We start from the raw sequence: 6,066 nt of genomic DNA on the forward strand, positions 1-6,066 counted from the left end.
CCGGGGCCGATAAGACCAAGCTGGTAGATGGGAAATCAACCTTCGAGGAAGCTCAGTGACTCTACTCTATGGTGAGTTTTGAAGTCATTATAACTTTTCTAACTTCATACTTTCTTCTTTTTAACTGAACCTTCTTTTTATAGGCCTTCGATAAGCTCAAGTGTGAGCTGCTTCGCTGTGAGCCTAAGCTGCATAAAGCCTCGAATGGGGAGAAATCTCTCAGGCTTCTTAGTGATAAGAAGACAAGAGAGCTGATACATCTTCGATCGGAGTTGAATCGAACTCCTGATTACGAAGACAACCTCGAGAAATAGGTAACCTCTATTTTAAGGGAATACATGCTTCTTCTCCCATCTTTGGAGACTAATGTTTTGGTATCTCGGTTGCAGAGAAAGACAGAGAAGCTGGAATGCCTTCGGGGCAAAGCCAACCAGGTTAATTCTGAATGCAACGGATTGAAGGCACAGATAGGTGCTCATGCTGTGGCCAAAAGGAACGCTTTGGCTAAGGCCTCCACCCTCGAGATACAACTTCGTAATGCTTGAGAAAACAACTTGGTCTAGACAGGCAGGATTGCTAATATTGAAACAAATCTTTTGAAAATGAAGGCCGAAGTCATGGACGCTCGAGCCGAAGCCGAAAAGATCCGAGAAAAGGCTGATAAGAAGGTGGTCATCTATCTAAAAGATGCTGTTGAAGCTCATACGAAGTTGATGAGGGCTTCCGATCGATAGAGGAGAAGCAATGAATATGCCTAATGCAGATCTCAAAGGGAAACTCTCGAGGAGATTCATGGTAAAGGCTTCGATCTCTCGGAGGAGATAGAGTAGGCCAAGGCGGAAGAGTTCTATGCCAAGTTCCTCGTTTTCGATGCTGAATACAACGAGGAGGAGGCCAGTGAGGGGTCTGGTCCCGAGGGAGCCAATGGAGACATAGTCCCCGAGGGGGGAAAGGCTAAGTTCCCGAGGGTAGACTAGGTTTTTCTCTCCTATTCTTTGTATAGGGCTCCCTGTGGGGAGTGTTGTAAATGTATATTTGTACCATTATTTATAATAAAAAAGGAACCCTTTGGTTTTCCCTTTATATAAATTTTACTTGCTTGTGTCTTTGTTTATGTTTTGAGTTTTGATGCTTGCCGATAATTAGTCTGATATGTTGGACTTTAAGATAAGAACCCTTGGGTTGTGCTTGATAAGTAATTGATAATTGTTGGCCGTTTAGGGCTCGGACCTCAAATAAAGTTTTGACTCGGGCTCATTGACCCTTAGGTTTTCAACATATTGGCCCTTAGGCTCTTTAGATCGGCCCTGAGGCTCCGTGGATCGGCCTTGAGGCTCTTTAGATTGGCCATGTGGCTTTTTATGTTGGCCCTGAGGCTCTTTTTATGTTGGGTCGATTCGACCTCTAATTTGGCTATAGTTTTTCCCCATTTCGGCTGAAGACTATGAAGGTTTGATTATGCCTTGGCATGTTTTGTGTTGGTCCGACTCTTCTACGGCTCAAATAAGAACCTCGATTATGAGTCGATATGTGACGATAATTGAGTACCTCGGGAGATTCCCTTGAAGGCTGATTTTTCAAATCCTTTTTGTTGAAGGCTGATTGTCTCGAAGCCTTTTCATTGTTTGGAGCCGATATGATTGAAGCTCTTTTGCTTATGTCGGGGGTAGCCTGATTAACCGGTTTTTTTGAAGTATTTTCGAAGTATTTGAAGGCCTTTAATTTTATGGCGGCGGTCAGACATCTCCGAGCCGCGTTAATTTGGCTGGAGCCTTTTGATATGACCGTAGTCTTTATGTTCGGTCGTAGCCTTTAGTCTCTGGGTGAGATGACCTCGACGTCTATATCGAGGGTACGCCTTTTTAGGGGTCTTACAAGTTCGGATATATAGCCTTGGCCTTAATATTGGGGTTATGCCTTTTTAAGGTTTTATAAGTTTGGGCATGCCTCGTTGAGGTCTTACAGATTTGTTGTTGCCTCACCGAGGGCTTACGAGCTCGAAGTTTCCTGATTGAGGTCTTATGAATTAGAGTTTTTGATGGCTCGATGAGCTGACTGTCGATGACAGTCCCCGAGTGTTCGAGAGTTTTTGGCCCTTGAGCCGTCTTATGAGAAAGTAGTGAAGCACAAAGTGTTTTGATAAGCAAAGAGGCTTCCTCAATTACTTGATATATGCGTACATGTTTTTTCCATTTGGAGGCTCGATTATTCTACATGGACACGGTTCATTTGACCGTTTGGCCCAATACAACATTCTCCTATCGAGGTCCTTCTAGGCATAGTTCGATTTCTTTGAAGAGGTGACCTCCCGGGGTGATGCCCCCTTGTATTTGAGGTTGATCAAAGAGAAGCCTTGAATACTTGATAAGTTTTCCTTAGGTAGCATATGGATGTTGCCTCGTTAAAAACCTCGTCGGTAAAACCAGTTTGGGATAAAACCCGATCTAAGGGAAAAAGAACGCAACGCATGCTTTAAAACCCAAGGTCTTCAAGCTGGAGGGTGCTTTGATTCCTCTCAATCGAACACATGCAGTAAGTTAGTATAAAACATAAATTAAAATGGAGAGGGTTGTACCTTAGCAATAATAGCGTTTGAGCCTCGATACGTTTCAATTGCTCGTTCCGAGGATGCGGCACGGTCCTTTATTCACTCATTTGGGTGCAACCGAGAAAGTAGGTTATGGTTGCTAGTTGGCTGTTTGCTTGTCTTTTGGCTTCTTCGATGTAGAGGGCATCAATGCTGGTACCACATCGTGCATCACAAACATCTCTTTTGCTGCATGCTGCTCCCCATACACTACTTCCACTCCATCCTTGGTTGGAAACTTCATCATTTGATGAAGGGTTGATGGCATTACCCTCATAGTGTATATCCACGGCCTTCCAAGTAAGGCATTGTATCTCATGTTTCGATGACATGAAACTTGGTATCTTGGATTGTACTGGCCACGTTGACCGGGAGGATGATCTCCCCTTTCGTTGTCTCGCTCGCCATGTTAAATCCATTGAGGACTCGAGAGGCGGGTACGATCTGGTCGAGCAGTCCGAGTTGCTCCACCACCCTCGACCTGATTATGTTGGCCGAGCTACCTGGATCCACAAGCACACGTTTAATTTGGAATTTATTCAAAATAAAAGAAATTACCAGTGCATCATTATGAGGCTGAGCTGAGGTCTCGGTGTCCTCTTTGCTGAATGTGAGAGCATCCTCTGGTATGTAACCCCGAGTTCACTTTTCCCTAGTGATGGATATTTTCGTTCGCTTGACAACGAGTCCTTGTGGGGCGTCGACCCCTCCAATGATCATGTGGATCACGTGCTGTGGTTCTTTTGGTTCGTTCTTCTTATTTGCCTCTCTTTCCCGAAATTGATTTTTAGCTCGGTCGCTGAGGAATTTTGAAGGTGCCCTTCGATGATCAATCGGGCTACCTCTTCTCGAAGTTGCCTGCAATCCTCGATCCTATGACCGTGAGTGCCGTGATATTTGCATACCAAGTTAGGGTTCCTCTATGAAGGATCTGACAGTATGGGTTTTGGCTACCTGGTATCTTTGATTTTATCTATGGTCGATACGATGTCCGAGACATCGACGTTGAAGTTGTACTTAGATAACCTAGGTACCTCTACTGGCCTAGTATGCCTATCGAACCCGGCTTTACTTATGAGTCCCCCGGAACTTTGACCTTGATCTGTCCTTCGATCGCCTCGATGTGTATTACACCTCAGGGCGTTTCTTTGATCTTCTACATACTGCTGGTATCTTTCCTTGTTTGGTCTCGACTCCCTTTATGTAAACCTTTGTTCCTTTGTTAAGACCCTACTAGGATATACTGAGCCCGATGGGGCTCCTAATTGGTCATCTTCGACCCTGATCTTCGATTGATACCTGTTGTGCACATCCGCCCAGGTCACGTCGGGATATTCGATCAAATTTTACTTTAGCTGCTTCGAAGCTATCGAGCTTCGTTCATTCAAGCCTTGAGTGAAGGCCTGCACTGCCCAGTCATCGGAGACCGATGGTAATTCCATTCGCTCCATTTGGAAGCGAGATACAAATTCCCTCAGCATCTCGTTCTCCCTTTGTTTGATCTTAAAGACGTCGGACTTCCTTGTAGCAACCTTGATGGCACCGGCATGTGCCTTCACAAAAGAATCTGCCAACATGGCAAACGAATCCATTGAGTTCGGGGGTAGGTTTTGATACCATATCATGGCCCCCTTCGACAATGTTTCTCCAAATTTCTTCAGCAAGACGGATTCAATATCGTCACCCTTTAAGTCATTCCCTTTTGCAGCACAAGTATAAGTGGTAATGTGCTCATTGGGGTCCGTGGTCCCGTTATACTTCAGGATATCGGGCATTCTGAATTTCTTCGGGATGGGCTTCGGAGTCGAACTTGATGGGAATGGTTTCTGCACGAACTTCTTTGAATCTACACCCTTCAGAATCGGGGGTGCGCCCGGGATCTAATCGACCCTCGAGTTATAAGTCTCTACCTTTTTATCGTTAGCCTCTATCTTCTTTTCTCCTGACTCGATTCTTTTAGTCAATTCCTTGAGCATTTTCATGATTGTGGGGTCAGTCCCCGAGCCGCTTTCATCGAGCCTTTCAAGCACTGGCTCGTGCGGCATGTTCACTGGTTCGGCAGTGGTTGGAGTCCTGTTCTGACTTAGGAGTTGAGCGATGGAGACCTGCTGAGCTTGCAACATCTCGAATATCACTTGGAGGCTGACTCCTCCTTCATCCAATCCTCGTGCTTCTTGGCCTCCGGCCTGGGCTTCCCTGTGTGCATTTCTTACGGGGTCTGCGCCTGCGTTCGTGTTTAAAGCGTTGTGGGAGCTGATATCAACCGGCTCCACGTTCGGCACTCTGCCAGGGTTTACGGGTGGCACACCGAACCCTATGCCGCTGTTTTCTCCAAGTCCTTCACTGTCACGAGCAGGTGCATTTTGCGTGCTAGACATGATTAAGTTAGAAATCAAATAAACTTTGACAAGAAAAAGTGTGAAGAATAATATGTGTTATCAAAAAACTAGCACTAAAATAATCACTATTAAGCCCAACGATGAGCGCCAAACTGTTTACCTTGAAAATGGTATTAACAATTATATTTGATTTTGTGGTTCTAAAAATATGTGATTTATTTCAATACCAATTGATAAGCAATAGATGATAAGAGTAAGTGAAGAGAATAAGATATGCAAACCAATGCTGTCGCAAGATTGGGCCTCGAGCTGGCTGGAACAGGGTTCTCGAGGTCTAGTTAAGACAGTCAATAATGAACAATTAACGAAGAAACAATGATATCGAAGGCCTCGAAGATAGCCTTTTGCGCTTAATAATGAGCAATAAATGAAGAACAATAAATGAACGATAAATGAATCTGTAGAGTAAGTATTAAGCACGTTTAGGCAATAAAAGCAGAGAATGTTCTATTGTATTCAATATTCATGTGTGTTACAAGAATGACAGGGTTCCCCTTTATATAGGAGGGGGAATCCCAACATAGTACATGTCTAATAATGACGAGGAAATGCTATTGGTACAGCTGTATAATGGCCTAGTACGGATTTGTATTATTCTTGCAGACCTGGTCAGCTCTAACCACGTGTCTTTGGGAGCTTTCCCGCCTTTCCATGGCGATTATCGATTTATACTGCTCCGAGATTGACCACAATGAACTTTCCATATGTTCCCTCGAGGGACGCACCTCGGGGTCACACTTCAAATTCTACTTCGACCTTCTCGAGGTCGGGCGTGGAGTGCCACAATAGCCCCAAAATCGAACTCCTCAATTTTGGCCGTATACAATATTTAAAAATAAATAAAAAGTCTATAAGTCATACTCCCTCAGTTTCATATTATATGTGGTAGTTTGACTCGGCACGGAGTTTGAGAAAAAAGAATAAGACTTTTGAAACTTGTGGTCTTGAAAGTTTAAGGGGTAAAAAGTTTGTGGGGCCATGACATTTGTGTGGTTATAAAAACTTCTCATTAAGGGTAAATGAGTAAAATGAAAGAGTTTAAAGTTGAATTATTTCCAAATTTAGAAATGTGTCATTTGT

Source organism: Nicotiana sylvestris, chromosome 1 (assembly GCF_000393655.2).
Source record: "Nicotiana sylvestris chromosome 1, ASM39365v2, whole genome shotgun sequence".
Taxonomy (NCBI): domain Eukaryota; kingdom Viridiplantae; phylum Streptophyta; class Magnoliopsida; order Solanales; family Solanaceae; genus Nicotiana; species Nicotiana sylvestris.